The sequence below is a fragment of the Lactuca saligna genome, chromosome 2, assembly GCF_052625555.1.
Source record: "Lactuca saligna cultivar CGN05327 chromosome 2, ASM5262555v1, whole genome shotgun sequence".
NCBI classification, from domain to species: Eukaryota; Viridiplantae; Streptophyta; class Magnoliopsida; order Asterales; family Asteraceae; genus Lactuca; species Lactuca saligna.
In genome coordinates this window covers 123,653,749-123,666,880 of record NC_136418.1, presented here as the reverse complement: position 1 = coordinate 123,666,880, position 13,132 = coordinate 123,653,749, and positions in this window count along the sequence as shown.

Sequence of the window (13,132 nt, the reverse complement as noted above, 5' to 3'; positions counted from 1 at the left end):
AAAGAACAAATTATTGGTGAATCTTCTGAGAAAGTTCTTACTCGTTCCCAATTAAAAGCGAAACAAACTGCATTATTCTCTAAAGTTGAGTTCTGTATGTTTAATTCGTTAATCTCCAAAAATCGAACCGAAAACAGTAAATTTTGCGCTTGATCATTCTTATTGGGTTCAAGCAATGCAAGATGAGCTCCATGAGTTCAAACGTAACCGAGTTTGGAGGTTGATTCCCACACCAAAGGATGCTTCTGTGGTCGGCTTGAAATGGGTCTTTAGAAACAAATTGGACAAAAAGGGGACTGTCATTCGTAACAAGGCTCAGCTGGTGGTAAAAGGATATTGCCAAGAGGAAGGGATAGATTATGAGGAAACCTTCGCTCCAGTAGCAAGGTTGGAATCAGTTAGAATCTTCCTAGCATATGCTGCCCATAAAAACTTTGAAGCTTTCTAAATGGATGCCAAATGTGCTTTCTTGAATGGAGAACTAGAAGAAACAATGTATGTTGAGCAACCTCCCGGGTTTCTGAACGAGAAATATCATGATCATTGCTATGTGATGGATAAAGCGGTTTATGGTTTAAAGCAAGTACCGAGAGCCTGGTATGAAACCCTAACTTGTTTTCTAAAAATGTCAAAATTTTAGAAAGGTTCGGTTGACCCTACCTTCTTCCAAAAGAAAGATGGTGACCATCTAATGATAGTTCAAATTTATGTTGATGATATCATCTTTGTCTCTACGAATCCTAGCTTAACAGCTGAATTCAAAAAGTTGATGGAGACTAAATTTGAAATGAGCGCAATGGGTCCAATAATTTTTTCCTTGGTTTAAATATTAGACAGGGTCCAAAAGGCATCTTTATCAACCAGGATGCATACACAAAGAACCTGTTAACAAAATTTGGCATGACAGGTGACTCTAAAGTGATGGTTCCTATGGAATTTGGCACTATGTTAACACCATCTCTGGAGAAACCTGCTGTTGACATAACGCTTTATCGTCAAATGATAGGGTCCCTTATGTATCTAATAGCTAGTAGACCAGACATTATGTTTTCTGTTTGTTATTGTGCTAGGTTTCAAGCTAATCCAAGAGAACCTCACATGGTGGTTGTAAAGAATATCTTCCATTATCTAAAACGACCTTCATCTCTCGGTCTCTGGTATCCTGCCAAATCAGGGTTCTTTATTCAAGCTTTTTCTAATGCTGATCTTGGAGGATGTGGTCTAGACCGAAAGAGCACTACAGGTGGATGCCAATTTCTTGACAGAAAACTTGTTAGCTGGCAGTCGAGAAAGCAAACCTGTGTGTCACTGTCAACAGCAGAAGCCAAATACATAGCTGCAACTTCTTGTAGTTCTCAAGTTATATGGATTCAAAGTCAACTGAGAGATTACAGGCTGAACATGAAGAAGATTCCTCTCTATTGTGACTCAGAAAGTGCAATAAGGATTAGCCACAATCCAATGCAACATTCCAAAACTAAGCATATTGCACTTATATATCATTTTATCAAGGATCATGTAGAAGATGGGAATGTGGAAGTGCATTTTGTTTGATCCTTTGATCAACTGGCTAATATATTTACCAAGGCCTTACCTGAAGCATGTTTTAATAACATTTTACAAGGTCTGGGAATGATGGAAGCAGAATCAGTTCCGAATCTTCAAATCTTGAATTAAAATCAGACAGGCGAAATGGGGCGACCGCTCGGTCTATTTCGGCTCCATAATTTTCGGGAACCGAAATGAACCAACTGCTTGCTCTATTTCGGCTCTGGAATTTTACGGAACCAAAATGAACTGATCACTTGGTCTGTTTCGCTTCGTTCAATAACACTAAGGTTTCGGTTGGATATTATGTATATCTCTATCATTTTCTATTTTTATTTTTTTATTTTTATTTTTTTAATTTTTTTTTCAGAAAACTTCAAAAATCTAAAAACATTTTTTTTTCAGAAAACCTTAAAAATCCAAAAAAAAAAAAAAATTGTTTTGTTTTTTTTGCTTGTTTTGTTTGTGTGGTGTGTGTGTTTATTCATTTTTTTCAAATAGGTTCCAAGTATATCAGTACAACAGAGTTCGGAGCTGGGTCAGGTATGATACTTATTTTATGAACTAGTTAAGGGTCCCTAGAAGCATGCTGCTGCATGTTGACCAAAGCCTCTAAGACTTATAGCAAGGCCTTAATGATTCGATCAATACCTATCGTTTCTTCCCAATCAGGCTGTTCTTATCTACTCGGTCTAGAGCTACCTTACTCTTCTCATATGAGTTAAGTGTTTCTTTACTTTGTCATGTTTTTATAGCAAAAGGTACTTTCAGTTCTTTTACCATCCTCATTCCATTCTCCATTCACTCTCGGTTCACAACTATTGCCCTTGAGACTCTCGGTTCTTACCACTGAGGTTTATGGTTATATCAAATCTGTGTTTATGATCTTAGATATGAATACCACGTGCTGAGTGAAACCCAAAATTCAACACCTATAATGAATTGACGGTGAATTATTATATTCAAGATCTTACTGGTTACCTACTGAAATCTCTTTTTTTGGGAGGTCTTTTATGAATTCGTCTAAAACCAAGGTTTTTCTTCCCATTGGTCAACAGACCACATTGGTCTCACATGTACTTCTTCCAACACTCAGTCTTATATTAAGAACCGATGTTCAGTTGAAGATAAGCCACCTTAAGCCTATGACTTGAAAAGAAGCCTTTCAATGTTTCTTTACAAACATTTGACCGTATTCTCGGGAAACCACTAAAGCACTTCAAGTCATTCTTGACTTTGAAGGAAGCGATTCTTGCCCGGAATCACCTACTTTCTGTCTAATACTAAGACATCACTCACATCCTATATACATTTGTTTTATTTCTTTATCTTTTGTCACTCTATTGCATGAAAATTTTTAATTTTCCAACATATGGGTGATGATATGTTTGAGTTTTATTTGTCCTCTAGCGAAACAAGGGCAATTCAAGTTCGTATAGCAAGTTACATTTCAAATGCTGATTGAGGAAACCCTTTTGGGCGCGTGAATTTGAACGGTCCCTATACGCACGCGTACTGACGTATACCTCAGGATAACCAACTTGTCACACTGCGCTTTTTTAGGTGACGTTTTAGTGATCACGTCATTATCGTCATGATTTTCCTCTCTCCGGGCAACGATATATAAAGGGTTTCGACGATTCTTTGTCTTCTACCAGCAAGAAAGCTTCTCAACTGTAAAGGCAATTTAAACTGTTCATCTTCCTTCTTCGATGAACAATGGTGAGTTCTTCATCCGCTCATGATCAGACTACTTCATCAGCATTTATTTCCATTAAGCAAAATCAGAACATGATCATCGAACTCGATCCGTTCCTGTATGATTCCTATATGTTACATGTTGTTGAGTGTTTGAAGTATTCTCTGTTGGTTCTAGCCCTAACCTAATTTGAAGTTGTTCCAATGTCTCTCTTGTCCCAAGTCTACTCTTCTACAACATACGACAAGAACAAAGAACGCATCTACTTTCAAATCCACTCCAAAAAGGCCTGCATGTCAAAAGGGAGGTTTTGTTCTTTACTGCATCTTGTTGTGGATTCCTCCGTCATCTCACCCGACTTCATCACTATTGCACAACTATTCTCGATGCTTTATGAAATGGGATATACAGATGTGCTGACAACCATTACAAAGGTCAAGAAGCCGTGTCTACCATCTCAATGGAACAGGCTTCTTACTCTTCTTATTAAAAGTTTGGCGGAACGGCGTGCTGGATCTGATGGCACCAGCAAAGGATTTCCGACCATTCTCTATGGTATTTACAACGGTCTAAACCTTGATTATGGGTCCATAATCTGGTCTCAGGTTGTGCAGAGCCTCAATGCTTCCACTCGGCATTCCGAAATTTCTTGCGGAAGGTCTTGGACACTTATTACAAGGAGGGCTATCGACACGCTGGATATTCCGGTGATGAAAGATACCCTAATCGCGTCCATTGCTACGTTTCATACAAAGAAGATCATTCTTTCTGAAGTTTCCACACTATGGATCTATTCCGGAGTCCATGTATCGTAGTGTCACAGCCGAAAGTCAAGTGATGGCTGATTATCGTAAACTTCCTCCAAAGGAATTGAGAGTTCTATCTCCGGAGCAACAGGCTGCCTTAGATGCAGTAGACAAGCCCAGCAACCGAGGCAAAAGGGTAACAATCAAGAAGGAGACAACAGAGGAGGATCAACCTAAGCCTTCAAAATCAAAGAAGCGAAACTCGGAGAAATATGTTTCTTCTAATCCAAAGAAAATTAAGAAGATGGCCAAGATATCAAAGCATCCAACTCCTCCTAGCTCTGACAATCAAGAAGATGATGAAGAAGAGGAAACTCATCAAGAATCCCCATGAAGTAATACTCCACCATGATCTCCTACTCCAACCGAATCTCCTTCTCATAAACTTCCAACCCCACCTCCATCACCGAAACCAAAAGTTCCAGTTTCGGTTGTTACCACATTACCACCAACAACCTCTTTTCCACCACCACCACAAGTTTCTTCCATTTCTATTCCTACAACCACCTTACCACCTCCTATAATTTACCTAACCACTACCACTATTATTCCTGAACCAACACTAAGGGTCAACGTATCTGATACGGGGGTACCTACTGAAACCGAACCTCTAGTAATTACTAAACCTCTTTCTCCAACACACTCAACCGATTCCGGTGCCACTATTGGTGGTGCTAATGATGATTATGACTCCACATACTTCATTCCTTAAGGACCTCCAACTAATGATGATGATGAGGCTCCAATCACTAGCCAACACTTGGAGAGTATAAATGAAAAGTTGGACAAACTGCTTGCTGATAACAAGGCCTATAGTGGTGTTGTACTAAAGGCTTTTGTGGAGACGACCATTGGGCAATACATAGACTCTATTGACAAATCCACCAAAGCAGTTAATGAGTCTGCTTCTACTTGCAGAAAGGCCTCTGCCGATGTTGTTGATGTTGTTCATACTACACAGATCTTCTTGGATTCTCTTAAGGGGCATGCTGATACATATGCCGCAAAGGTTCAAGCCTCAGTGGATTCGCTTTCCAAGTCACTACAGGAAGAACAAACGAAATTTGAAGCTATTCGTTCCTCCATCCAAGCTGAAAATACCTCTCTTATCAGTTCAGTTTCCTCTCGGCTGGACTCACTTCATGCCGATATTGCAAAAGAGAGTGCTTTAAAAGAAGACATTGCTTATCAAGCCTCTACCATTGTAGTTCAGAAAGTTCAACTTGCTCAAGCCGAGAAGGAGATTGCTTTATTGAAGACAGAGAGAGTTGTATTTAGAAGCTGTGCAGGGGAAGTAAAGGAAATGCTCACTAACATCCTTGGTGCTCATGATTCAATACTGACTTTGACCATTCAGAACCATCTTACCACTAAACTGCTTCCCGCCCTTGCCCTGTTACATGAAATGAAGGGTGTTTCAGAGATGTTTGTTGCTCCGAAACAAGGGGTAGAGGGTCTTTATGTTACAACCGAACTGGAGGATAATGTAGCTTCAACTTCTGGTTCCCAAGCAAAGCTTAAAATTGTTAAAGATGACAATGACGATGAGATTGAAGAAACAATTGTTGATGCTCTTAAGAGAAAGAAAAGAGATAGAGAGTTAGATGAGAATTTGAAAATTGCAAAGGAAGCAGAGGAGAGGGAGAGGAGAAACAAGGAAGAAGAAGAAGCCTTAAATTGAAAAAAGGCCTTGTTTCCCTTGTGGACGAAAGAGACGCTAATCCACCAAGCGATAGAGTTCCCAAGCGTTTATTGGTTGGAACCTGTTGCTTCGTTCGATTGTGATAATTCTAAGGACTCACAGTTTGATATGTCGATCACAAGAAAAGCGTTTACGTTTCATTGCTTTGATTGGACTGTCGAGGTTCCTTTGCCTCATCCGAAGGTTGACCAAAAGCTTATCGATTTTTATTTGAGTTATGGGCAACCTCAGTACCTGACATGGAGCGCACAGAAAATTATAACTGTCAAGGTATTGAAACCGACACCTGCTGGAAAGTTTGTGAATGTGAATTTCAAAATCACTCGAGGGTCTGCAAACTCGGTGTCAATGATTTCTTTAGCAGATCTTCTAAATCTTAATCCTCATGATTGGATTCTTTTGTTCAACATCCTGCTCACCAACTCGAGGGAATATAAGCCGATTCTGGAGCATTTGAAGAGGCTGTTAGCTTCGTATGTTTATGAAGCTGCAGGTATGGATCAGGAGATAACAAAGGTGATGAAGAAGAAGGTAACTGTCAAGTCGACACCAAAACCAGGAGATGTGAATAAAATGAAGATTGGCCAGATTGATTCAAAACATCTTGCTATGTTGTATACTAAAGGCGAATGTCATAAATTTTTGTTCGCTCTTGTAGATAAACATCTATTTTCAATGGACTGCTTAGAGTACATAATCAACATAATTCATCGGTGCAAGCAGAACTCCGAAGCAGACAAGAAGAACTTCACCGACATGCTTCGGTGGTACATCACATTTCGTCATTATCTTTTGGCCATTATTCCGAAGGTGTTTTAAATGGTCAAGAAGTCTTCTGCTGCTCAACCAAAGTAGACTTTCGGTTCCATTGACGCAAAGGGGGAGATTATAGAGGTTACTTGTGTTGCGTCATGGGCTTTTTGTATTGTATCCGGATTGGGCCTGTTCATCTGTGATTATCTAGTAGGGTTATACTATATATATGCATGCATGTATGCATTATATGTTTACGACTTTTATTATGTTTAATCTTTGTAACCCTAAACGCCTCTACAGTCGAAGTTCTTGGTCGAGCTCTTCTGAGGCGTTGAAGTATTAATCATACGACATATTCAAAGCCACATCCGTGTTTATATTTATGTTCTTAATTGTTTGCATGCATAGAATCAAACGATCCTGATAGAACTAAGTTCTAACAATTTACATATCTTAGATTTTATTTATTGGGTAAAGTCTTTATGGTTATCCTTGAATAGAAGAATGCGATAGAGGCCATTCAAATGTCGAATTGGTAGGTGCTATGACATTTCAAATGCCATAGTGTTTAACCATAAAAAATGTAAACAAGAACTCATTATTGATTCCATCATGGATTATTCTTTCAAGCGGTTTACAACCAGGAAGTCATAAAGTTAATGTAAATTGGGTCAATTAGTTTCAAAACCTTATGAATGCTTCATAACAGGTACTGTTTAAAATAATGAATTAGGAATGTTGAATATAGGGTGTCAATAGTCTTGTGTTTGAGTTGGCACGTTAGAAATCTCAACCCAAACATGACCCATATATATATATATATATATATATATATATATATATATATATATATATATATATATATATATATATATATATATATATATATAGGTTCAAATGTTTGTAGCAACTATTGTCACAAATGCATCAAGGAGAATTCAAGAAATAATAAATAATTAAATAAATCATTTAAGGATATTTTGGAGCTTTTATACATTTAATTAAGGAAATCATTTAACTGAAATCTTGATATTAAGGAAATAAAATAAGTATATTTGACCTAGTCTGTCTCTTATAAAATGTCTAATAAAACCTCCAAAATCCTCAAACCCTTTTCACTCCAAATTCACCAACCGGACCACCAGGTTCAATTCCCTACCCACTCTGCCGCAATGGAAACGTTTCCTACAAGAAGTTCACAACCACAAAACCGCTTCCCTAAACGTTGAAATCCACCTCATCCCTCTCATGTTGCTCGTATTCTTCAATTGCAGAGACTGATGATAGAATTGCAATTGAAACGACAGGATTGCGTCATAATTCCTTTTTAGCATCGTCTATTGATTTTAAATCAGGCGAAAAACTCGATTTCAAGTTCTCTAGCCTTCAAGATCTTCAGGTCTATCTCTTTCGTTTATCATACACACAATTGTTATTTGTTCCTCTTTTGTCACTTTAGATGGATTGTGTAAGCTCCAGGAAGATATGTAAGGTTTGGCAGCGAGGGTAGATGTGAAGAGGAAAATATGTGCGAGAGGACTGTTGTGATTGATGAGGGGGAAAGGAAGAACGCAACGCGACTGGTGCCTCGAGGTCTCGGTGGAATCACCACCACACCTGGTGGTTCTTGATACGGGACAAAGAAGAAGATGATGTTGAATCTGGATTCATGTAGAATTGGGGATAAAGGCATGGCACTTAGCAAGTAATTACACCATATTAAAAATTCTTTCAATTTTAGCATTTGGTTGAGCACATAAACGAAGTTCATTGTCAAGTCCAGTAACAACCCTAGATTCTGAAGAAGAAAATGTTGATTTAATTTTGAAGCCCTTTTAGCCACCAAAGCCTTGTCAAAATCCATTTAGCTCTCTCGTGATGATGCTTCAAAAGAGCTTCAACAATGCTTGTATAAGCTTCTTATTTTAAATGTATGATGCCTATCTTCACACATTTCATTGATGTTTACACATGATCCATTTATTTGCTATGGTCTACTTATTTCACTACTAATCACTTGGGTGTCCTTGACATCCTTGTGCATTCTGTACATTGAACCTAACGAGGCTACTATTCTTTCAGAATGAAGAAGAGAAATATTATTCATATGTAATCCTTCAAATTGGATCAAACCTAGACAACCAAAAAAGGTGGGGAAGCTTTAATTTTATTCGTTTAGAATGATTGTTCTCTAAGAATGAACTCGAATTTTTTATTTAATTTTTTTTTTCATATAAGAATGCAAACACATATTCATTCTATGAGAATGAAAATGTTACATAAAACATGTGTTGCTAGTAATTATGACATAATATATTTAAACATGCTTTAGAATGTTTATGTATATAGAAGAAAAAAACTATGATTTAAGTGCATTTTGTAATGTATTCTTTTAGAATTTATTTATATAAATGCATTCTGTTACAATGTCTTTGAGAATGTTTATTACTAACAAGTATATTTGTTTAACTGGTAATATTAACGAGTAATATATCTTATTGTTTCAGAATTGCATGGAGAAGGAATTCATATTGATCATACAAGAGAAATATTTGGAATCGAGGTCAACAACCAGTATATATGCAAAGATCAAGTGGATATTCTGTTAGAATATGTTAGAATATGTATAACTATATTAAAATATATAAGGATATTACTATGTAAGAATATGTATTGATTTGTATTTTATTTCGGATGTGTATTAAGAATAAAATCATAGACCCAACTTGGATGTATATGAATAATATCTAGAATTCTTAAATCAGGTTAATTATCAAAAATATATGCATCGAAAATATATTCTACAAGAATAAAATCGAAAATATAACTACTAGTTTATCACGTTAATTATCAAAAATATATGCATCGGAATACGTTCCTAAAATCATGCACCATTTCTTTGAACTTTTCATACATATATCCTCATCAACCATATCCCGTACTCCATCATCACATACAGTAATCGATTCCCTATTATTCCCCATTATTCGTTTCATTCTCCAAATGAACACTCAGTCATCCAACCATTGCGATAATACTCAATTTCCCAATCGTCACGATAACGATACAATCTCGATTATGGATGTTTCCAATCATCATAATCAACAACAATTGGTCGTCATACACAATAATGATCCAATGATTACGGAATACTCATCAAATGCTCATGATTTTTCTGTAAATGGTGAATACGTTTTATGATAATGATGAGTTTTGAAGTATTTATGATGATGATAATGATTAGTTTCGTAGTATTTGTGAAGATTTAGATGATGAAGTCAAAGATCAATGTTAGTTTTACTTTTATTTTTATATTAAATCTTTATATAATCCTAATGACTGTACAATATTTGTCCATTTTTTAGGCTCTGAATCTATTAATGATTCACAAAATAATGCACATGGTCAATATGTATGTTTAGGAGGTAAAGATTATTGGATACCAGTTGTTTCTGATGAGATTATGTAACGCTCGTAGACCCAGGCTAGTCAATTTAGAGATAATAGGGGTCGAAAATGACTTTTTGACAAAAGATTATTTAGAATAAATAATCTTAACGAAGTTGTAGAATATGTCTCAAGGGTTCCGTACATATAAAGAACGCCGAAATCCGAGTTATAACGAAGATATTATGGCACGTCGAAGTTTTACGGCAAAACCGGCACGACACCGGGAGACGTAAATAGTGAATTTTTTATAAAGGAATTTTTAGCCTTAGTGATCTTAAAAAAATTTATAGTATACGTTAAACCGAGAGCGTCCATAAAAAGAACGCCCAAATTTGACTTCGTATGAGGAAGTTATGAATTTTCTAAGATTTCGCATAACAGTGCACGACCTGCTACTCGAATTTTAGTTCGAGTGGTTTTTGGCCTACGTGACCTAAATGAGAGTTGAAGATCTCATTAATAGGAAATCAACGCTAAAAAGACAGACAAAAACGGAGTCCGTGTATGTAGAAGTTATGAATTTTACGGAGTCATTTAACAGTCTAATCTCCTCCCACTATTAAATTTAAGACCGGTCTAGAATTATCCGACGGAGTCTAAATGAAAGTTGTAAATCTTGTTTTTACGTACGCGTGGAAAAGAAGAACGTCAAAAACAGATGTCTTATGCAAAAGTTATAAATTTTTGAAAATCTGTTGATTTCCACCCTGTGTGCTATGCCACGCGTCAACACCAGGGGTCGTGGCTAGCTGTAGCCGGCCTGGCTCACGACGTGAATATAAAAAATTCATGACGTGAACCTTCCTCTAACCTCCTATAAATAGAAATTCCCCTCTCCTTCATTCCTCACACCTTAACCCTTCATTCCTCTATCTACACACACACACACTCTCTCTCTCTCTCTCTCTCTCTCTCTCTCTCTCTCTCTCTCTCTAAGCCCTAAAACCCCTCGAAAAGCCTAGGGAACCTCCCTAGCATGAGGTGGAAGCCTTGGAGTGCCTGACGGCGCCGAGAAAAAGAGTCTTTCATCTCGGGAACACTGCTCCAGTGGTGCCCAGTTTTGAGAAAAACCCAATGTATGTGAGCTACGCCTAACCTATCTTTAGTATAACTTATGATTCAATATAGTAATGTTATTAGGCACTTATAATAAATACTTGGGCTATTATTATGGGTTATATAAGTATTGTTTAATGCTTATATAATAGTAATAATAGCTAGACTATTAATTCGTCTCGGTGAATAATAGACTAAATGCTAGTGGTAATGATACTAGGTTTTTTCAAAGGAAAATTGTGTTAAGAGTAAGGAAGCGTTGTCTGAGTTCGGAATCACCACCTTACTAGGTGAGTGCATAGTTACTTTCATCTTACACACACACACACAAACACACACACACACACACACACACACATATATATATATATATATATATATATATATATATGAAATATTTTATATAAATTACATGTCATGTTTGCATATTATCTGGATACTTGATGTCTATGTTGGATGAATGATTTTATACATGTTTTAAATGATTTAAACTATATATTTATTTTATATCTACAAATATGTTGGGATAAAACATGGGTAGATGAAATAGTAGATGTGTGATGAAATAAAATGATGAGAGATAGGTGGTGATAGGAAGGTGATGATAATTATGTGAGGATAGATAGGTGATGATGAATCGGTGATGTAGGATGAAAGATACTATAAAATTGTCCGACAATTTGGAGATGTAGTCATCTACCAGAGTATAGATGGAGACCATGGACTATTATAGACAACTTCGTGGAAACACCAGCAGGCTCATAACCTGTAGGTGAAGAATTACGAGTTCAAACAATGTTGTAACTATGTATTCATGCGATGATACTCTAACCCCTTACAATGAATTACGAGTTCAGACGATGTTGTAACTACATATTCATGTGATGATGCCCTAACCCTTGTTTGGCATGTATTGAGGGAGTAATCCCTGAATCAATATTGTCTATGCAATGTAGGAGATGATCCTTAGGGAGAGTCCTTAGGAACAAACATATAAGGAAATGCGATGTAAGGAGATGAGAGGTAAATATGATGTAGGAGACGACCCTTATGATAAATCCTTAGGGAAGATACTTAGGAATAAAGAAGATAATAGGGATGGGTAATTAGGTTAATTTTTTGACGATTAAACATAATAATTATATTATTGTGGGTTGAAAACCTTATGTACTCACCAAGGTTCCCAACCTGACCCACTCAGTTTACTTGTATCATAGGTGACGATGTGAAGTTACATTTCACTGAGAGATTAAGGAGATATAGATCACTAGTGTAAATGAATGTAAGTTCTGTTTATGCTTATGTTTCTGTATTCACGATGACATCCCAAATGTTTTAAAATGAATAAAAATACATTTCTTCAGACATGCTTTGATAATGAAATTATCATGTTTTTTTTTCTGGGAACAAATTCCGCAACGTTTTTATTAAAAGAGATACTCTAATTTTTTTTTTATAAATCATAAACAAAATTGGTCTTTTCTGGCCATGAAAATGGGGATGTCACAGATTAAACCCAAAAAGGATCATCATTTCCGTCATCAGAAGCAGTTGATGCAATGTATGCTAGACATGCTTTGGAGGCAGGTTTTGATGTTAGAAAGACAACAAAGAATGGTATCACTAGACTAAGATACCTTGTGTGCAATTGGCAAGGCGTGCCTAGTACATCTCCTATTGATACTTTGGACCCTCTCAAATCCAAGTAAAAAAGGAGGCCTGACACCCAAAGATGTGAATGCATGGCCATTATTAGATTTAAACTTCTTCCAGAAGCATCTTACCAACGGATACTTTACAAATTTGTTGAGGAGAACAATCATCCACATATATCCAAAGATAATATGATATTATGTCGTGCTAATAGGCAACTTGATTACTTAGAAAGATCTTTTATATATAGGTTGTCTACTCAGAATAGTGGAGCAACTAAGGTGTATAGACTTTTTTAGTAGTATCCCAGGTGTTATTAATTTTCGTGGCGCCACTAAGGAAGATTTCAAGAACTATATGAGAGATTTAAATTGCTTCATTGGTGGAAGCAATGTACAAATGTTGGTGAATAAATGACAAAAAGACAGGAGAATGTTCCTAATTTTTCTTTTTAATACAGAG